Below are 23,204 nucleotides of genomic sequence, written 5' to 3' on the forward strand. Positions count from 1 at the left end.
TTCCACAAAAATATTAAGCAGCACAACTGTTTTCAAAATTGATAATAATAATAAGAATTGTTACTTGAGCAGCAAATCAGCATATTAGAATAATTTCTGAAGGATCATGTGACACTGAAGACTGGAGTAATGATGCTGAAAATTCAGCTTTGCTATCACATGAATAAATTACATAATAAATAATACATTACAGGAATAACTTACACATACGTGTGTGTGTGTGTGTGTATATATATATATATATATATATATATATATATATATATATATATATATATATATATATATATATATATATATATATACATTACTGTTTATATATACTGTATAAATAAACATTACTGTTTTACTGTATTTTTGATCAAATACATGCTGCATTGCTAAGCATAAGAGACAAAGCGTGAAAGATAAAAAAATCTGGCAGACCCCAAACATTTGAACAGAAGTGCATACGTATCAAGATATGTAATATTACACAGATCTCTCATTATATATACTTATCTTTATATTGGATTATATAATACTGAATTAATCTATGATCTTTTTAATTAATTTGTATCTTTTGCATTATCAGAATTATTGGAGTCTTGATTCTGTGGTTAATTCTAACTAAAGAGCATGCAGAATGTATTCTATTTTTAATTATTATTGATTAATACATTTATTGATTTTGTTGTAAAATACCTTTCAAAATGTGAAGTCCCAGTTTTGACAAGATTTAAATAAAAAAATGTAAAAGTATTTTGGTCCATGACATGCTTAAGACCGTGCTTAAATGTTATTTTTATTGTGTGTTCAACATTCTTCAGATATGATGAATGAATGACTATTCAATTACATTACATTTTGTATGCTTAAGAATGAGCAAAATGTACGACAAGCTTGTCTTTTCCAGAGGTAATCCAAACAACCAGTCAAAATCACTAAAGCAAATTAGTACTGTAATTCTACATGGTACATCTGTGTCTAATTCCTCTTGAGAGACTTTAATGAGGGACTTCAAACAGTTTAAATGTCAATTACAAAGAAGGCATGGTTTTAAGGTCCCAGTAATCTGTCCATATTGGGCATTGGTCATCAGGACATGGTGCCAGGTGGCTGTAATTCATAGCAGATGAATTTCCAGAGGCGCTCTACTGATGGGCCAGCTAATGTACAGTGTGAACTGTGACTGTCACGCCAGGGTTTGTCATATTTGCAGTTAGTATGTGAATATGTGGTGCGTCCAATGACAGTTTCGGTGCCCGAGGTCATCCAGGAGGATGTGTTTAACTCTGTTAATTAAACCAGCAGTTCATGTTTGTTATCCCTTGAAGACAAATCCATTTGTTCAGCTTCTCTAAAGGAATCCGTTTCTCACACATTCACTGTTAAATTAGTTTGCCTGAGCACACATATAGAGGACCTGGATTATCATCAGCTTTCCATTTGTTTAATAACTCTGTGAGCTGATGTGAGTGTTTTTTTTCCCCTCCTTCCACAAAAGCCACAAAGCAAACTGAGTTGGCTTGGAAGGAAATTTGAACACATGGCTAACTGCACGGGCTGGACCCAATTCCGAGAGCCGTGAGCGGAATGTGTGTGTGTGTGTGTGTGTGTGTGTGCATGTTTTATGGAGAGCCACTGGCTTGGAAGCAGACTGGGATATGTCACAAACACCCTCGTGTCAAAGATGCAACAGCATCCCAGAGGAAACATGGATTGACGCTATGAACTCGACAAGTGATGAAAGTAGCCTAGAGCTTGTCAATTACACTTCCCGGGCCTGGACCCTATAAGTTAATGGGCAGCTTCCCCTTTTGAGGCCTGCCAAGACTTTATAGTACTGGTTATAAAACCATGAAGTGTAATGTGCTACTATAACTTTTTCAATTAAGAGCAACTGTGCAAATGCCCTCGGATACCTGGAAGCAATGGCAAGCGATTTTAGAGGGTTTTGTTAGCATAAATCAAAGATGGCGTTCTAGATGCCTTCATTTAGGAAACATTTTTAATGAACTTCTCTTCGGGATCCAAGTCTAATGGGGTTTTGCTTATATAATTTTTTTTAATGCTAAATGCCATACCCTAAAATATCCCACTGTGCCCATCGCCATCAAGTTAATTGTTCATATTATTTGCTTTTAAACTGCTGGATCAAATATACTTCTTTGTCCCGTGTTTGAATTTTATATCAACTGCGTTGGCAGTGCATGAAAGGGATAAATTAGGGTTGTTGTTGTTTCCTGTTATAATATTCCTTGTGTGTGTGGAAGGACTGTGACATTTCCGAACAAAGTCAACAGGACAGGACAGATCATTTTAAATGTTCAAAGCCGTCAGTCTCCCCTCATCTGGTGCCTTTTAGTGTAGGTGCAGCCTTTGGCATCCCATAGAAAAATAAATGAGTGCTGAGTAAATAGTGATGTGTTGACAACTCATTTCCACATTGATTGGTGCCGGTAACAGGAGCAGAGGTGTGTGGCCTTAATCCAATTACGAAAGAAAACCAGAGCCTCACTGTAACGAAATTCTACCTATACAGAGAACCGAGTAACCAAAATGTGGGTTAACCAGCTTGACCCAGTGTGATCAAAGCAAGCCCGAGGTTGTTTTAGTGTGGAATAAGTGTAAGCTGTATTTATGCCGCTCCCTTGTAAAGTGTGTGAGGTTGTGAGACGTGTTTATTTGTCTCTACTTCATGGAACCAGAAAAAACCTGATATCGGTTTTGCGTCCGTCTTTCTCTCGCATTTCAGATGCGTCAATATATCGGTCTATTACCTGTTGTTGACCCCCCTAAATTGGGCCTTTGAAATTTGTTACAGAGCATTAACTTAACACATGTTCTGGGGGAAAACAAAGGGGAGGTAACAGGATTGGGAGCCAGCTGAGTAAACTGAATGTTAGAGGGATGGCAGTTCGGAGCGTTCTTGTCCCGGAGGTAACTGAGAAGGTCCATACGGCCAACAGATGGAGATTTGTGCTCCGAGTCCCCACCGACCCAAACAAGTGCCTCTGCTCTTGCATTAAATGCTTTGATCAACGGAGGGTCTCGGCCAGAGAGCGGCTCCTCAGATAGGCCGTGGACTCGCATCTGTATAAACATGGCCTTTCAGGAATGTGTGAACAATGCAACAATAGAATCTTGTTCTTGAGCCAGACCCCTGGACTCGTGCGGTTCACCGATCGAGCTTGTGCTCGGATTGAATTAACAGTTTTGGGAATATTCACTGTTTTCAGACATAACAGCGATTGGATGTTGAAACTTTGCCTTTGATTCACACGAGTTTGAACGTGAGAGTGGCACGAAAATGTAGAGCCCGTTAGTTATCATTTCAATTCATTTGGCTTTTAGTAGCTATATTAACAAAAATATTAATGTGCTTTCTCACAATTAATACAATGTTTTTTTTTAATGACCAGTGTTACACAGCTCTTAGAACAGCGGCAATGTTTACGATGAAACAAAAAGGTGTTCCATCGGAAGGCTGTTTTTGATAAACGTGCTTTTTTGTGTGCGTGACTAAACCGAACAGGCCAATTATTTGAAAATGTTTACGGAGAAAGCACTGAGTCACTGCTTCCATCAGGTGAACTGGCTGCAGTGTGAGGTGTGTGCGTTGGCTTGCATGATCTCCTGCCACAGCGTCTGCCACGCTTAGTTCATCATACTCTAGGCAGAGCTCTGGAGAGACACCTGGACTGGCCAGCCTCTGCTGGGAGTGCCAAGCTGTGCCAAGATCAACTGTAATCAACACACATTTTCTGTCTTATATATCATCATTATTAACTTTAGTGCTGAGTTTATACGGTAGGCAGCTGAAGGAATTTTTGTAGTGGTTTAGATGCTCAGGTTTGTGGCAGCAGTTCTCTCTCATTCCCCATGGTGTCAGTGTTCGCAACGTTTGATTATTGCCCTTTGGTCACGCACCAGGTAGGCAGTGCAGGCCCTGCAAGTCAATGAAAAGTTTCAAGTCCTTATTTTATTTGAAAATAATTATTCTTTACTCGTTTTTGTTGATTTAAAAATAAATTATGTTATTAGAAATGATATAGCAACAAAACAATATTAGTATTTATAGTAGTTATAATAATAACAACAACATATTAGGTTAATATTAGGAAATCGCATTAAAAAATGTATAATTAGATTTCATAAAATTAATAAATCAATTAAATTCATAAAAAGTATACAATTTATATTAGTAATAAGCATTTGTATAGTGCATTATACAATTACATGTTACATATTTAATTGTATTGCAATATCTATAATACACAAAATGTGTTCGTAATATACTTACACATATATAAAAGTTATACTCATCGAGAAAAATATAAATTGGTGTGATATCAGTGATATTTTATGGCTCTAATTTAATATTGTTGATATTATTTTGAGGGTATATTAAGCTCTAGTCTTGTCCTACAAATATATTGTTCTGCTATAAAGTACAACCATAGAACTACTGTTTTTTTCTCTTAATATATTATATATATTTTATATTTGAATAAGTGCATGCCTGACCTAACCTAAATCTACTATCTCTCCACCTAAATCACTAGAGGCAGCTAATTTTATGTAGAAACACGGATCTTAAGTTCTAATTTAAAGGCCAGAGCAAACAGCACTTACAGGGAAATTAGTCTCCGGCGATGAAGCGTGCAATGAAATCATATCCATCCCTTTTTTAATGACTGAATAAAATATTAAAAGAACATAAGCAATAAGAGGAGAAATAATAATAGGAGCAGATTTCCCATGGTGCAGCACATGGAAATGGGGAGATAGGAGCCCTGAGGTTGGGCCAGGCTCCTTCTCTCTGTGTCTGTGAGGCTCCACCAAGCCAGCCAACGTTCCACCGTTTCTCATTAGCTTTGGAAATGAGCACGTCGTGGTTCAGGCTACGCAGCAGGAGGTTCGAGCTCTGCATTCGACAGTGTTTGAAAGATAGGTGGCGCTCAGGATCCTGAATATCGCCTGCTTGACCGCTCTTATATGGCTTGGATATTAGAATAGTGTCTGTAGCTTATTTACAACCCGGGCAAGCTCACAGCCTTTCAAAGTGCTTTGGACTTTTAAAACACCAGTTGTAGTTTCTATAAATGCTTTTGTAATTTTCATATTGGTTTAAGGCTCTTTTCCCACTGTGTTGGAGGAACTATTGCAATCCCAAATTGAACATTTGGCTTCTGTTGCTAGGAAGTATGTTTATGGATTTGAATAAGTGATTAAATGTTAATTTTATAGTAACTGTTAAATGTCAAATTTAGGTTATTGGACTTCTCTTTTCATAACAGGCTTTTAATGCTTTAGATTTGTGGAGAACAAAGCTCCTGCCTTTTTCCTCAGGGAATTGTTTTATCATACGAAAGTAACACATCTGTTGTCAGATTCACAGAAATGCTATTCTGCCAAAACGTCACTATAAAACATGCACAGTGTTGCTTATATGGACACGTTAGTAATTAATTCTTCCAAATTGTCTGTTTTTTCTTTAAGTCAAATAGTGTGTCAAATATGTAAAAGATGTTCATATGGATAACGCATTATTTTTCTTATACAATATGATTGTGTTTCTGATTTTTCTTTCAGGAACAAAATACTAAAAGCTTATTTAAGCACTTTGATTAAAGTACTTCTGCCAGTTTCAATTTACAGATTAGGCCTTGCACTTTTTTGTGCTATGAATGCAATACTGTCTTTCCCCCCCCCAAATTTTTTTTTTCAGGTATTCACACTTCTGTAGGGTTTGGAGAGAGTTAATCAGTTTTCTCTGCTTTTGGCAGACATGTGTTAGGAGCATGACAAACCTGAAAAAACCTACTAATTATGGATATCACCCCCGCAATGATTACGCCTTACTTCCCATTTCCTACTTTTTGTGTCTTTTAGCTTTAGGCTAGAAAGTAGTTTGTCCCAGTGTCAGCAACTATGTACTTTAGATTCTTGTATTCAGCACAGAATATTTGTACCAGCTAGGAATGTGCAAAATTCCTTTTTATTGTTTTTTTTTTTTAATTGACTAGTCAGCAGGTTGCCTAAACAGCTAGTTCACCAGTTGGAGAGCAGCCCTGTATAATTAGGCTGTTCAGGTTCTCCTGACCTTCATCAGATGCATTTTATAGGGGCACATACCTAAGACGTGGAATAGAAAGTGTCTCGATTGTTTTTTAATTGAAACCGCATCTTCAAAAAAATAAAGTACAAGATGTAGGCGTGAATTGAATTCCCAGTTATCTCAGTGGCAAAAAGTGTCCCAATTAACCTGAATTCACCCCTAATGCATTGGCCGAATATGTCAAGCTGCATGTATTTTAAAATGGTTAAAATTATAGATTCAACTTACAGTATGCAAGGGGGAAAAAAATGTATTGTAGGGATATCCATAATACATCAATGTATACTGGGGATGGAACACTATGGTCAACTACTCATGTAACAACTAGGCTTGTCATGGTCAAATTTCAGCAGTACCAATACCAGTCAAATTTCACGGTTGTTGGTACTTATTACAGGAAATAAATCTATGAAATACATTTAAATAATTAATGCTCTTAATAATTATAACGCATTAAAACATTAGCATTATAAAGGTCAAATGAAAAGTTAGAAATAAAATGAAAAACAGAAACACATTACAGGTAACAGAACAAGTGCAGTTCTATTGCACTTACATTGCAAGACTTGCATTGTGACCAATGAAAATTTGCACTGTGTACTTTTATTCAAATTATAAATGAGTGAAATACAGAAAGCTAGCAAAGTGCGCTCCCTTTATAATCAATGAAGCTGAAATCACTTCAGTTCAGCTGCAGCGCAAAAACTGAGTGAAACCTCAAAGAATCTCTCTATTCTGTACAATTAATCTCTTTTATACACTTTATACTTTGATTTACAAGCATGCAGAGCTCATGCTACAGGCTACAGGTGTGTTTACACATTTAACAAACATGTCTGTGATTGGCTACAATGCTCAATGCTGCAAAAATGCCTAAATAGAAACTTTTGATGCTCTTCACAGAACGCTCACACAAATACAGACGGAGCATTTGAAAATAGTCGCCTATCAGCAGGTACAGGATCAACCCGGTCCTCAGTACTACTGGTACCTCAGAAAGCCGAGTATCGTTATGTTTTTTTAAAATTTCAGTATTGACTTGGTACCAAAGTACAGGTTCTTTTGATAACCCTAGTCATAATCGACCTAGCTAATTAGTTAGGCCAAAACTCTGTTCACACTTTGAGCTTTTGGGATTGACAACCGCATTTACTTAAGGGTTTGAGTCTCAAAATGTCCCGTTCACACAGCAACCCACAGTAGCGTATTAAATACTGTCTGTATGAAAATGTAATGGGAGTAACCATAGCGACAATAACCAAGTAATCGAAGAAGGCGGCACTTGTGATATGATGGGCCGCGAGTTCATCCGTCAAAGCTTTATTAACCAACAGCAGCTTTTATGTCTGGGTGGAAAGCGGAGCATTTGAGTTGTGCGTTGAACACAAAAGTGATGGAAGCTGGAGAAGTTGGAGATCAGTGACTGGATCTAAAACCTTCAGATGACACACACCCCATATCTCCGTCACACATGAAAACCCGCAATACGCGGTTGACACGCTTTTGTGCAGCGTAGAGCAGCTCTCTCGCACTGTATGTTGTGACAGACAACTAGTTGTCCAGTCCAGTTCCGTTCATCCATTTCGATGTGAGTTCGCTTATAGAATGCAGTTATCACTCCCAAAACTGAACTGTGTGTGAACTTAACCACATTAAGGACTCAAATACAGAACTGACAACCATATTATATTGCTGTGTACACGTGGCCCTATAGTAACTAATTGGCTAGTAGGATATTGGACAACAACCCAAGCATCATAACTCATCCCTAAGGCCCCAAAAGATCCTTGTACTCTCTGACAGCTTTTTTGAATCGATATCATAACTACTGCTTACTCCACTCTGTCCCCTTCTGCCCTTCCGAAAGCTCTCGTAGAACGCCTGCTCCTGAAATTCTTGTTCCATGTATCCTGTCCTTTTCCCAGGGGGGGTGAACCGGTATGGCCTTTGGAGGTGGGAGCATGCAGGCAAGCGAGACCGTTTACTTGCGCCTCTTAATGGGGAGCGTGATGGGAGCCTGTTCACATCGCTGGGCCGACACTGCTCTACTAGTGCTGCAGCTCATTAGAACAAGGCCAAGATCCTGCCACAAACAGGATCTCGACCGAGCCAAAGACCATCCTCATCCAACCCCCCTCATCACACTCAAGAGAAAAATCTGTCCTCATAGGACGCGTCTGTACGCATCACTGACCCCCTTAAGATGCTAGTTTCCAAGCTCAGCTGCCTTTGGTTCGGTTACAGCTAGTGCCTCCTGAGTACACGCAATATTTGTTTGGTTAGTTTTTGTTTGTTTATTGTTTCCAGATGGCAGCCCTCAACTTTGCCTGCGTGGCTTTCAAGTTCCCAGAGAGAGTTTTATAGTCTTGGCTGGAGTGCTTATCCTGTTTCCTAGACCCTGCTTTATGATGGCACTTTTTTTACCTTGAAACTGGTAACAACTGTCAAAAGCTGTCTGCATTTTTCTGCCGTGAAAATGTGCAGTGTAGCTTTGTTGTGACGCCACAAGGTTTACCCTAAGTTTAAGGGTCACTTGTGAAGGTAGTGTCCCATTCTCCGTAATTTAGTTCCGTATTGGGAACCGGCCAGATTCCTTTGTTCGTGGAGGTGCAGTGAAATGTGGTCCTTTTGTTATGAGAAGGACTGATGAGGCTGGAAACCTTTTCCCATGGCTGGATCTGGGCACCGTTAAAGCCACGTCACTTATTTACAGGAATACAGGAGGTCAGCCTCGGCTGTAAACTGGGGGTGGACGACTTGCCCTTCAGATGCGGTAAAAACCAGGGGGTAGCTCAAACTCAGGGTTCAATACAAGTTGAGCTCAATCAACATGATTGATACAATATGATTGTAAAGCGCTTTGGGTGTACACAGTACAGCGCTATATAAATTCATTCAACATCATTTGTAGCATAATGTTGATTTAACATTAAATAAAATTATTGTATTGCAACTTATTGTATTTAAGTTTCATTGCAGCACTTGCAATTGAAGATAATGGGGCCAATTTTGGGGGGATCTGTTAAGCTTATCATTTTCTAAAAACCTGTCCTGTACGTTAACTCTTCTGTTAAATATTGTGTGTTATTTTAGCTGTTTAAGGCATTTTACAGTTATTTTATTATTTGCAGGTGTGCTGTCATAGTGACAAAGTTGTAAAAAAAATAATTTAAGCTTGTTTGGTGGCATACTATTGAAATAGGAAATTTAACATTCACAAATGTTAAACGTCATTCACATCCATTGTAAGTGCCTCACTGAAGCCTAGATTTTTGCTTTTATAAAAAAATTTTTTTATAATAATACAAGGGGCAAGTGAAAATAATATTTTTTTGTGGCAATGAGCACTATGCCACAAATACTGTTGATTTGATTACTCTTGCATGACAGTCTGGTTTAACCACAGTCTCCATAGAGTGCAGCCCGTTTTTGCGTCTCTAAAGCGACTGGAGACCCGTTTCCCATTGCACGCAGCTGGTGTCAGCACCGATGTGTCATGGTAACGGTGCGATGACTGTGTCAGGCAGGGCTTAGCTCATGTCAGTCTTAATCACGGGATCATCATGTTGTTAAGGTGCTGAGAAAGCTGCGATACAGTATCGCGTGTAGCACTGCAACACGGTCTGGCTTGAGGCTGACCCCTGGGATGAGGTGTGACCGTGACGTATAAGCTTTCTTTTTTTTTCTCCGGACCTTGTTGTCTGTTTAATCTTTTCTCTGACCGCTCGGCAGCTTGGGTCGGGAAGAGGACAACAACTCTTGGCTGCACTTTTTTTGAACTGTGTTATCATGTCATACGTTTCTTTAAATAGCAGGGAAGCCTCATGCATTTAAGGTGTTTAAGAAGGGATGTTAAAGGACAACCGGGTTGTCAATGGGAATGTAACCGTGATGTGCTCTAATAGCTTTTTAAGTAGTACTCACAGTACACTGTAGTAAATGCATGTAATTAATTGAATTGCTTGTTTTTGATTAAATGCTGTTTACGCTAACCTGTTTCTGGGACACTAGGGTGTGATGCAGGAAGTCCTTGACGATTGTCCTTTTTTTCAATTTTGCAAAGGTTGAACGCTAAATACGATATGAGTGGTTACGTCACACAAGGGAACAACAGCCTATTTTTTTCATGGTAGTGCGAGGCTAAATTTGGCAAACTCTGTACCAAAATATTGTTGCACTATTTTTTTCACTCTGCAATCACATAAAATGAGTTGAGAAAGGAATTTATGTAGGTTTTCTGAAAAATCCAATAGAAAGTGTTTTTTGTATAAACCTGTAGGGGGTGGTTGTGGATGCCACCCGTCAATCAACACCTGTATGTGATTTGTGATAACTGTTATGTGATCCATGTTGCATACCCCATTTTTTCACATTGTCGTCACTACGATTCAGAAGTTGGGAAAGGATATGTTCTAAAAAATCCAATATGTAATGTTTTTTGTAGTACATATTGTTTAAAATCCTTTCATTTTTTCACCTCTTGAACGGTGGGCTTTGGGTCAAAAATATTTAACTCTGTTGGTGACTTGAGAGATACGTGTCTAGGTAAAGGTTTAATTGTTACACAAAACATAGAGGTTCATTTGGGAACTAGTACATAGATCAAACAGCCTTTTTCAAACGATTCACTTCTGAACTAATTATCACTTAATAGCTGATGTGCCAACAAACAACTAGGCTAATTATTATCTGATTCTGCTTCCGCGAGAGCACAAAGTGAATTATTTTAACACCTTTGTAAATGTCCCCAGAAGAGCGTTCTTCAACAGAATCTGCCCCAGCTGCAAAATGATCTAACAGGCGAGGGTGTCTCGGTTCATTTTTGGCTTTTTTGCTGCGATTGAAATACTCTTTTTGCCAGAGGAAAAAAAAAAAAACATTTGTGACTGGCATTGTTTGGTTTATCTGTAGCTAAGAACTTATGACACAAACTCTTTGTTTGTGGTTACTTCCGAAAAAAAGAAAAGCAGCCTCGTGAATTTGCCCACGGCATTTTTTTTTGCGGTGCTCATGTCTGAAAGGGTTGAGGGGGAATGGTTTGTTTAGCTGAAAAGGTCCTCTAAACGGTTTAACCTTCCCGAGCAGCCCGACAAACAGATAGGCTGAAATTGGTGGTGGCACGGCCGGCCTTTTATAAAAGCAAAGTCCTTTTATTTGTCTGATCCGCATGGATTTGTATTCAGTCGACACGAAGGGCCATGATTATGAAGACGTGTGAATTACAGACCAGGTCGTTTGAAAGTGACGACCTGGGAATGGCACCAAAGCCTTTAGAGAAACTGCCTTTTGAGGCTTTTTCCCTTTAATTCCGGTGCTGGCTAGTCCCCACAAACCCCCCTTAGTCCAGTTGGCACGGCTTTGATCTGTCCGTTTGACAATGAGCCCATCACAAAATTGCAAATTAAGGCAACTGGACACTAAATATTAAATGGAACAAAATAACATTTGGGGGTCTTTCTTGTGTTAGGAACAGACTGTTTGTGTTCACAATTATTGGAAAACCCAGTTGCGGGGTCACTTTTTGATTCTTTCGGATTTCTGGTCATCCTTATCAAGCATAGCGTTAGTTCTTGGCATGTCACATCAGTCAAGCTCGCATTAGCTGAGTCTCAGCAGATCCACGTCCACCTATAGGAATACGATGCTATTACAGCATTCATAAATAAGGTCCTTCAGTATGATCAGCAGCTTATCGCGTTGCTCAGGAGCTAATTACCTTCCTCCATCCCCAGCTCCTCCTCTCGTCTAGTCAGGATTTGGCTTTATGATTCCCCTTTGAACAGACAAATTTCACAAATTATATTGTATATTAAACATCAATGATATATGGCGGTATGGTTCTGTTCTATTTACCCTAAGGGGGGTGATTGCTGCTCTCCCTGCTCTTATCCATGCTAGGCTGCATGGATGCGCAGGGAGTTCTTGCCCAGAACAGAACCAAAGCACCAATCCCAACTGTATGCTAATTGTCAATCATCTTTGTCTGTAGTGATCCTGACGGAATTGGGCATTGGATATCGTCCCACACTGCTGGTAGATCTGCGGCTCAATTGCAGGATCCTCGGGACCACGACGCAACAGAGTGTAGCGCGGGACAAGTTTTAAAATGGCTTAGTGTGGAGGCAAGAGGGAAGAAACTGATATATGCGCAGGAAGCGGGAGAATGAAATAACCTGTGAGCTACCGCAAAATATAATTATCTAATAATAACAGCAAGCAAAACCTCTAGACCTCTTGCTTGTAATCAGACCACGGTAACCATCTCTCAGACACATCGCCATGCCTTTTAGGCCCGGCCGCAGCCATGCGCTACTTCCTACAGGCCTTTGTTTACCCTTCTGGGCCCCAGCTGTTTGGATAGGTGATAGCCATGCTCCTCGCCCCAAGGCCGCCCAAAAACCTGAGTCTGTGCACTGTTGCTCCCCAAAACCTAAATAGGCGCATTAGACACAGCACATTAAGGGGCTGCTGGTGTGGAGGTGGGTGCGTGTCCCAGAGGCCCTCGTCTCTCTCCTCCTTCACACCTCGTCCCCTTTGCTCTGTCTGGACAGATCAGGGGCCATGACACTGCGAAAGCTCTAAGCGGGCCTTTGTACTCCGTCCCCCCCATTCTCCCACCTCCATTCACACAGTAGCTTCCTGATTTAGATATATCTCCACCAGTGAGAACGGGTGCCCATTGTTCGCTTCTTTTTCTTGTTACACCATGTTTGATCTGCCATTATGTCGACTAAGAGACGTCATAAAGCTGTTTTTGTGTCCCTGTTGACTTTACCTTCCTTGCTACGTCCCAGCGCTTTTGGTGCCATATGCGCAGGCACAGCATTATATGCTGTAAAAATACCCATAATGCCAGTTGGGGCATAATTGTATGCCAGATGAACTGGGGTCCATCTAAACTTTATTTTTTTTTATTTTTTTTTATAAATGATGCTGTATTATAGAAAAAGAATGACGCACATCAATCACCCAGAGAAAAAACTTTCATATTTAGGAGTTCTACTGGATAACTTATCCAGTAGAAAAAACCCTTTGAAAGTACAAAATACAAATATAACCACTGATATAGTCCAGACAAGCTATTATGGAGATGATGAAGAGTAAAGGGCAGAGGAAAACTAACATGGAGATAAACAAACTGCCCAGTTTATCCTTACTGACAATTTTCTCCTCTGTAATGAAGTGTATTTCCCTGTGGCTCGCGTTAAGCACTCTGATTTTGTGCAGATTCTGATTGGTGTCATAGCTGAGAGAGCGCGAAAGATTGGATCAATAATGTGGGCCCGGGATCAGAAAATGAGGAAACCTGTTCCCAAAATAATGAAAGCAATGATGGTGTCTCTCCACTCGTAATGAACTTTACTACGAGCGTACTTGAGCATGACTTTGTCTCAGAGCAATGCAAATGGAATTGCCCCCTGATGGTTTGGAATGCACCCAGCTGGCCTTTAAAAGGTGATAATTGGAAAATACAGGATACAGCCGTGGTCAGAAAAGGGACTTCTTGTTCGACTGCTTTAACCACTGCGTGTTTGATACAGGCTACGGCAATCTTGCTTTGAGCAAGGTTTTTACATTTACATTTTTCTTTTTTTTATTGGAAGGTCACATTTTGGTTTGTTACTTTTACTAACACATTAATTATTTTTTTGTTATTTTATTCTATTAGTACTGTATTTTTGGTGGACTGGAGGTTGAACTTTAAAACTGAAAAAATGACATATTATTAAGATGATTATTATTATGAAAATATTATAATTTAATTTGCTTGCCCTCTGTTTATCATAAAAGATTAGATGTTTGTCTGCGGGGAGAAGTTAAATAATAATAATAATTGAAAAAAACATTATTACATTTATTTATTTTGGTTCAACTCCGCTTATTGTCTGCCTGGTTAGATTTTTCCCAGGCTTATGTAGTTCTCATAGATGAAGGTAAAGTGTGGCATAGAAAGGGTAAAACATGCCCTTGACTTGCCTCCCCTCCTTTCCTTTGGCTTTTTGTAGTCCTACAACAGTGCATAAAGCCAGACAGCATTCCTCTACATCCACGGAAGGAAGTCATGAGGCCTGGGATTTTGGAAAGCTTCTGTCCCTTACAAGTCTAAATTGAAACCAGTTCGCTACTCCTCCTTTAACTCAGGTTAAGGAGGCGCAGACGGACTTCATTAGAGTCACTGCAGTGGTAAGGGCTCAGTTATAATCGGACTCTGACTTGAGCGGTGAAAACTGATTTGTGTATGTAATTTGCTGGGTGATGCAGTCATGTCTATTTTTGACCTGTTAAAGCACAAACAAGAAGATAAATGTTATCAATTGACGCCACGCTTACGCAAGCTGTTTTGAAAATGCCAGCATTATCCAAGCAAAATAGCATGGCGTGTGTTCGGTGCCATCCTGCCTGACCTGGGTGTCAGTCTGCTGAAGTTTCCATCATTAGCACACCGATGTACCGCCTGAACAGGAAAGCTTCTGAAATATCACATGGAACCTTTTCAAATAATTTCCTCTGAGTCATGAGCCGTGCTGTCAGCGGTTATGTCAGCTGGAGGTGAAAAAGTTGGACTCCAGTTTAAGTAAAAGACACAACAGGCTTTGCAAAATCACCCCAGCCAATGCTAATTTATAAAGTCCGTTCACATCCCAAGATGCTGTGCTTTCTCAGCCCGTGTACCGGCTCTAAACGTGTGACGTGTATTTTCCGTGTTGATGTGTATCAGGTGGTGTAAATGTTGTCCAGGTGGAGTGGGGAAGGAAGGGTGGTGGTTGGATGCGGCCCGCGGCCAAGCACAACAGCTTCCATTCCTCCCTTTCCACAACCCACCCTCCCGCCATCGTACTGATTATCCAGACTTTATTCAACGAGATGTGAGAATTAATTTTGCTGAGCTTATCAGCGAATGAACTGACTGCCAGGGATGAGGGGTAACTAATCTAATTCAACTAAAATAGCAGCTACTAATTAATAGACATTTTTTCCTGCCACTGTTCAGTTTTTGAAGTGCACTAACAATTTTTTCCCAAAAAGTAGTTGTGTAGCTTGACAAACTGATACAACTCAGCCTAAAATTAGTCATCAAGCTTATTTAAAGTAAGCCACAGTCAAGCAACTATCAAAGACAAATATGTTTTTTTACAATAAGCGTTTTAGAATGACGCCCAACGATGAGGGAATCCTGGAGGATGATGTGAGGGCAACCCCAGTATGTGTTGCACAAACCATGATATAACATTAAAGCTACACTGTGTAACTTTTTTAGTCTATTCTTAGCTAAAAACACTTAGTTCTTTCAAAAATATATGTGCTCATTAATGTATATTTACTTCTTTCAAGTAATAAAGTATTCTCGTAAGTTTATAATATGCCATTGAAAATACATAAGGTAATGGGATCTAACGGTGGTCGCCATGTTGCCCCTCCATCTTGAAAGTACATTAGCCAAAGAGGGACATACCCGTAAATTCAAGCTTCGCCATTCGCGTTTTAACCGGTTTTAACACTGTGCGCGTCAACTTGTTCAGACTTGTCTGGTGCATGCGCAGAGAGTTCATCTCAGCAGCTCCAGTAACGGAGTTATACAGAGTTTTCCTGGCTTGTTTATTCCTCAAAAGTCTGTTTTTCCTTGTGTGGTATTTCTGTGCGTTAATAACTCCGTAAGTAATAATAGTTATTGTCATTGTGGATGTGTTTCAGAGTGTGTCATCGCGTAATTCAGTTGATTCAGAAGTATTTTTGTGTCAACATACAATAGCGTAATGCTCACCTATTTGAATAATCATTCAGTTATTTTGTTATCAACAATGTTTATTCGTTTATAGAAAATATTTGCTTGTAATGTATGTTGATGGAAATATGTATCAGGTCTGATCGGCATATTGACACTTGTTATACAGAGCTAAACCTGCGCACACACTTTTGTAATCCGACACCGCTTGTTAGCAGCAGCAGCGGCAGCTCCGCTCCTTTTAATGCAGCTGCATTTAGCGCCTATATATGGTACAATAAGCTCTGGTTTACGGTTACATTATACAAATGTAACTTATAAGTATAGTTATACAGTTCTTAACTGTGTATCTTCTGTCATGCCATTATCATGTATATTTACCATCCTTATTTGTTCTCTCACAGAAACCACATTTATGTACATATACGTGCAAACCTGTTTATGCCTTGCAATTGGATGACTGAATAAACATTACTATCATCAAAGTTCACTCTGGATTAGCTGCAGTTCTTTCTAGTCGAATAATTAGGCCAGTTGAGTTCCAACCATCCCACTGCGCACAGAATATCCCACAGGCACCGTGTCGAATGTGGACGAGGTCGAACTGGAAGCCATATTAATCTTGGACTAAATCGGCCACCGTAGGAGTTAAAACGAAATCGGAATTGAGAGGAACAGAAACTAAAATTCACTGGATGGTCATATACCTTTTCACCACTAGATGGGGGAAAATATCACACAGTGTAGCTTTAAAAAACAAAGCAACAGAGAGCAATATGTCTTTTTCAGATCTAATGTTTGTTCTGCATATCAGCTTCTGAGGGAATAATGTTATAATCCTCTTTGCAGTAGAGAAAGCTGCCTACATATACACAGAGGAATAGAGTAACTGCAAAGAATTTGAGTAAAAGCGTAAATGCAGCTTTCATGTCTTAATCAGCTTTTCCACATACAAGCCCTGATAATCATAACATATATGGCTTGCTCCATTACTGCAAATTAGTTTTTGTGAAGGAATTACTCTTTCTACCTGACTCTCTCTAGTCCCCGTCTTACTTTTTTCCCCTTAATAATCTGTTTCTCTCAAATGGACATCACAATGCTGAAGAAAAGATCTGTCGCTACTTCCATTTCATTGTGAAGTCCCTGTTCACATTTTACATTGTCGTAGCCTTGTTACATAGCCTTGTTTTTGATTCACTTGTGTACTTTTTTTTTATTAGTAAATGTTTTATTGGTCACACTTTAGTTTAAAGGTCCCATGGCATGGCATTTTTCTATTATTTTATAATGTTTCCTGAGGTGTACTTATATTGTTAGTATGACTTTTACATCATAAAATGTCATAATTTAGAAATAAAAGGCATTTTTTCTATACTGCTGTTTGTCCTGTGGCTGAATGCCCTGCTTCAAGAGGCGTGTCTGCTGTGAGACTTCAGTAAAAACGCCCACTGTTGTGATTGGCTGACATCTTTGCATTTTAAATGAGCGGAGGGGGCGTGGTTTAACGAGGCACGAGCAGGCACGAGCTGCTGCCAGAGAGACGATGGACCTGAGTTCACTTCACATCAGTTCTCAGCATGTCTGAACTGTTGTAGTTACAGCATATACTTCAGGTTATTAGTCTATTTCTAGTCGGAGGGACTGTCACTCATGTCAGAAAGTTAGTAACTTTAGTAAATTATGGATCAGCGCTGACTGGAGACGCGAACCGTTTAGAACGATTCAGTCCAATTTGGTGAACTGATTCAGTTCACTAAAAAGAACTGGTTCAAAAGAAAGATCGTTCGCGAACCGGACATCACTAATGTACCAGAGACGGAGCTCAGCGAATGCTAACAAAGTTATTTATAGTAACTACTGAGTTATGAGAGCGCTGTCTGTCAGCGCAAGTTTATTGTGTTTGTATCTGAGAGTTCTGAATAAACACGAGTCCCAGTCACACCGAGTCCGTCTTCATCATTATTACCAACTTTGTAACACATGCAAAGTACCATTACAGCTGTCGAGATGAACGAGTTAAAAGTAAGTGTTGATAATAGCATTATTTTTTAAAATAAAATAAAAGCGTCAGTGACGCGCGTTGAGTACACAGCGCAAACAAAGACACAACAGCAGTAATCGAATGTAATCCAGTTTATTGTGGGGCTAGGCTGGCTAGCCCGAATATGCTCACGCTTACCCCCCTTCTGCTTAATCTCACGCCGCGTTTGGTGCCTCCGCTGTGGGCCAGATGCAGTACTGGGGGTCGGGGATGTTGAAGGCCGCCGGCCAGTGCAGCCCGAGCTTCGGCGTGTGTGAGGCTGATGTTGAGCAGAAACTCATGACTGTATGCACATTTTAGAACCGATAGACGCGACGAGGACGTACAAAAACACTGACTCACAAGATAGAAAACACGAAAACACCGCTCTGTCGGGAGAGAGAGAAGCCGCAGTGTGTGCACGAATTATAACTAATTAGCTACACATCAGAAATCACTGATCACAGATCAGAAGGAACTGAAAAAAGACTTCTGTTTTCATTTGTACATCCAAACACTGAGAAACTGCCAGCATTCACTCTTCACACATTCACACTTGACAACACATGATCTCTCGAGCGTTTGCATGGGCGTGCCAGATTCTCTGGGTTGAGGAAAGGGAGGTAACCGTTCCTGCTTGGACGTCAAACCAGGAGACTTCAGGATTGGCTCGTCTGGCCTGTCATTTTCTCAAAGGCAGAGAGAGACAGCCGGAACTCGGGTTTACACCGATCAACATTTCTATCCACTTGGGGACAATATTCAGGCTAGGGGAACTCATATTAATGTTGAAAAACCTCATAAAATGAAAATTTCATGCCATGGGACCTTTAAGGTCCAATTCTCACTATTAACTATGACCTCAATAAACTCCTAATTATTGCTTTTTAATAGTTAGTAAGGTAGTTGTTAAGTTTAGGTATTGGGTAGGATTAAGGGATGTAGAGTATGGTCATGCTGAATAAGGCATTAATATGTGCTTTATAAGTACTAATAAACAGCCAATATCCTAGTAATATGCATGCTAATTAGCAACTTGTCAATAGTGTGAATTAGACCCTAAACTAAAGTGTTAACGTTTTATTGGTTTATTCTAAATGTAGTTAGCTATTTTTTTGTTAGTAGTTTATAATGTCACTACTACAGTATTTTTATAGGCTAGCATGATTGTAGCTTACTGTAGAAAAGCTTTATGACGCATTCTAGGCTAACCATTGCTACATGCATATTGTAATATTTAGGTTGGGTCTTTCTGTTTGAATACAGTTGTCTTTGAATGAGAATATGGACCGTCATTTAGTGACACAAACTCAATTTGTTGCATTCTACTTCGCTGTTTGGTGTTGGCGCTAATCTGTTGACCGTCTATTTAAAAGAGTTGTTTGACTGTATGCCTTTCTCCTTAGGATGAAGGGTTGTTTATGCCCCCTGCCCCCTCTGCTTACTCACTGATGTAGGCCTTCTGGATTTACTGCGGCGTTTCTACAGATGCTGTGAAGTTTGCCGTCTGCAGAGTCGAGGCGCCTGCTCTGCCATTTGCATCCACCTGGCAGTTTAGTAAATTCATTAGCCAGAGGCAAGAAAACAAACACGCTGCCCTTTCCACCCTCCCACCTCCACTCTGCCTTTCCACGTTCGCTCTTTTTATTCCCTGCTGCCCTCCGCTCAGCATTTGTATTCCAGATTCCATTAGAATCTGTATGTTAATACTGTATTCAGTGGTTTGGAATGCCGGATTATAGCCGTAGCCTTCAGTCATGTTTCCACTGTCACGCTAATTAAACAAAACCCGGTATTTACTTTCAAGAAACTCACAGCAGCATGTCTGTTTAGCATTTTGAGCTGAAATTTCATGTCGTAAATGCATTTAAATAAGCCCTCAGTTTTGAAAAGTAACAATATTCATTATAAATGTTTAGCATACCATTCAGACCGCAAGTCTGTGTGGATCGTACCAGCTCTGAATTGGAGCGATTCCACTGCTGGATTCATGATCCCACGATGGGCGCCAAGTTTTGTGGTACTGGAACGTGCATAGATATATACACCACTTATCCTCCAACGCTGTGCTGGGCGAAAATGTGGCAGCATTGGTTATCTGGATTTGCTCCCCCACATGCTAGTGGTTAACCCTGGTATAAATGTTTAGGTTCAGGTTTAGGTTTTGTATTATCACCATAGATCACAATTTAGGCCCAATAATCTTTTGTTGTTGGAATGTTCAGTAAGACCTGTTCACAGAGCATCGTTAAGAGTTATTTTGACCACTTGAGATTGACTGAAAGGACCAAAGACTATTATTTGAGTGAATTCTTAGCTAGAATATGGTTCATTTTAATGATTGTCTTCACAAGGTCTTGTGTCTGAGTGGAGGTGGGCGGCCTCGGTGGATTTGGTCACTGTGTTGTGGAGCAGAAGTAGGCTGGGCTTCAGGAAACTCCCTGTAGTGTCAGAAGCAATCGGGTCTAAGCCAGTATTAATTAAAGGATCTGGACTGAGCCGAAGGGAGGGTGCGGGCGGGCGGGTGGGGTGTGGGGGGTGTTCAGTCATATAGGCTTCTGGGTCACACACACACACACACACACACACACACACACACACACACACACACACACACACACACACACACACACACCCACAGACCACAACAGCCTCAAAAACAGATTATTTCTTGTGTACTACAATAGATTTTTTTTCTATTAACGCTCTAGGAACAGCATTTTATTATGAACAATAAATTAATTAATATTTCACCATTTTATCCATTGATTTTATGATGCATGTTACTGGTAACGCTTACTTTGCTCTGGTATCTTGCTTGATACAGCGCTCTAGCTAAACGTCAGTCATGCGTGCAGCATTTGAATGGCCGTCCTGTTGATATTAGCTGTTTAGATGCTATTAGTGCAGGTCTGGTGGAAACATTCATGCCTGAGAGAGGTTGTATCCTGCTTAAATGTCTAATAGTGCTGTAAATGCACACGGTTCATGACAGGTTTCACTGACCCAGGGTCAGCACGAGTGTCAGAGTCTCTTTGTTAAGTAATGGCAGTGCGGGTTTCTGTGTCTTTTTTGGGTTCAGGGTGTTTTAGAGGAAAGGGGTACAACTATGAAACAGGCACCTCTCATTTGTTTAGTGTCTAACCACCAACCTAAGCATGAATTTCGCAACTTGTGATTTTGTGCAATTTGAACCATAGGAAATGTGATTCCAAACATTTGAACTGTTCCTATCTATAAATGCATATATAATTGTGTGTTTGTTTTTTAATTTGTCAGCCACTCTTGGGTGATCAGCCTTATCAAAATCAGTCATGATTTCCCAGGTTTTTCAAAAGCGCACACAGGTGATTCAACAGAAACATGCAGTACCAGGCCCTAACACTTGAGGGCGAGGTAAACTAATCAGGCTTGTGTTCGGCAGCTTTAGAGGAAGGTTTTGGGACTGGATAGAACAAGATCTATCTATTGGATAGAACTGCAAACAGTCTATATTCTAGTAAACAGTCCTATGCTAGTGATGCTTGTACCCTATTTAAGATCCAATACTTTTCAATATTGAAATCAATACTGACACTTTTTTTTTTTTTTTTAAATGATTGTGATTTCTGTGGATTAAGTAATTATAGCAGTTAATTTAAAAGGCACTGTTAACATTCAAATGTGCATATATCCAAATTAGTTGTCCATTTATTAACAACGATTATGAGCTTTTCTTACTTGTAAGCATGATACACAACGCAATCTTCATATGTCGGACTTCTCCAATCATTTAGTGAGTTAAGAATTCAATAATATTAGCCATTAATTACTTATATGGTGAATATAGAGCAGACTAAATAACAAGATTATAAGATAATGTGCAATAAAAATAAATTTTTCCAGATCTGCTTTCTAACATTAGCAAGCAGCTTGGAGCAGAAATGAACCAAATTCAAACTCCGTCCAGTGCCATTTGTTTGGTCTGGTGAGTACAAAAAAAAAAAATAATGTCCATCATTATAGATCAGCTCCTGGCTGGGTGGTATGGGAAGATCTTACCTGTGTCTGTATGTGTCTATGCGTTCTCACTATTTGTTCTGTGTTCAGTTGTTCTGTTCAAAGAGCCACATGGGCTGCCTTCATCCACAAAGCTGGAGACTGAGTCTCTCTGACCCGTATCCTCCCTGCGCTGGGCCCCAGCCACCTGTGGTGCAGCTAGGCCATCCATCTTTCCCCTACACACACACACACATGCTGCTATGGGCTGTACCCCACAGTTGTTGCGTAAGCATCCTCCTGATGTCTTAATGGAACACTTAAAGGAATAGTTACTCAAAAATAAAAAAGCTGTCATCATATACCCAACTTCATGTTGTTCCAAACCTGTATGTCTTTCTGTTTTGGAAAAGAACATAGAAAATACAGAAAAATCTTCACGCTGCTCTTGTCCTTTCAGTGAACTCACACAGTGTCCAGGGGTGGTCAAAAAGGAAAAGATAGCACCATTAAAATAGTCAATACAACTTGTGCGCTATATTCCAAATCTTAAGCTATACAGTAAGTTTGTGTGAGGAAAAGACTAAATTTTATGTAACTTTTTGGTAAAAATCATGGCTCTCAAATCCCTTTTGCGCATATTGAAGTTCTAAACTTGTCTCATCAAGGTTTAACGTCAAGACGATCTGCTGAAGTTCAAACTGTGCATCAGAATGGGGAAGAAATGTGTTTTAAAACCTTGTTCAGACTGTCAGTCCAAATTTTTGTGCATATCCGATTTAAATCTGATCAGATTCTGCAAGTGTGAACGGCAAAAAAATCACATGAAATGCTGTTACAAATCTGTTTCGAGCTACATTCATATGTGGTTTGAAATCCTATTCAAATAGCATTTCTGGAAATCTTTTTCATTCTGACTGCTCTAATCGGATTTCCCATGGTTTATGTGACTTTCTCACACCACATAAAACATAAACGTCAGATGTTGTTATAGGAAACATGCTGAAAGTCGCTGCAGAAACAAGGTTGTGTTGTTGCAAAGTGCCCAACGAGTAGAAAATGACATTAGAGACTTGTTTTGAAACCAGCAGAAATGACAGCGTGGAAAAGCCTTGATACCAGCCTCCTAGGTTTCTACCGCTGCCTCATAGTCCAGCGCGGCAGCTACACATTGTCATATTAAATAAGACAACATCTCTATTGCAAACCCCTCTATGTGGCTGTTGTTTTTGGTGTATTTACCTACCAAACGCAACACCATTGCCATAAAAACCAATGCAGATATTCCAGAAATGAAAAAGCAGCATGTGACACACAAATTGGATCTGAACAATTGTAACACTAATGTGGACAGTCAATAATTTTAGATTCCAATC

The 23,204-nt window shown here is 39.8% G+C and overlaps 3 protein-coding genes across 3 annotated transcripts in view; 2 read left to right on the forward strand and 1 right to left on the reverse strand.

The window, feature by feature from the left end:
- The window catches only part of piga (phosphatidylinositol glycan anchor biosynthesis, class A), an 882,343-nt gene that overhangs the window by 707,510 nt on the left and 151,629 nt on the right, over positions 1 to 23,204 (reverse strand). The gene's annotated exons all lie outside the window — the stretch shown is intronic.
- Positions 1 to 23,204, forward strand: part of LOC307129066 (uncharacterized protein) — a 538,951-nt gene that overhangs the window by 423,206 nt on the left and 92,541 nt on the right. The window lies entirely within an intron of this gene.
- The window catches only part of clybl (citrate lyase beta like), a 71,937-nt gene that overhangs the window by 854 nt on the left and 47,879 nt on the right, over positions 1 to 23,204 (forward strand). The window lies entirely within an intron of this gene.

The sequence above is a fragment of the Gobio gobio genome, assembly GCF_949357685.1.
Source record: "Gobio gobio genome assembly, chromosome: 7".
NCBI classification, from domain to species: Eukaryota; Metazoa; Chordata; class Actinopteri; order Cypriniformes; family Gobionidae; genus Gobio; species Gobio gobio.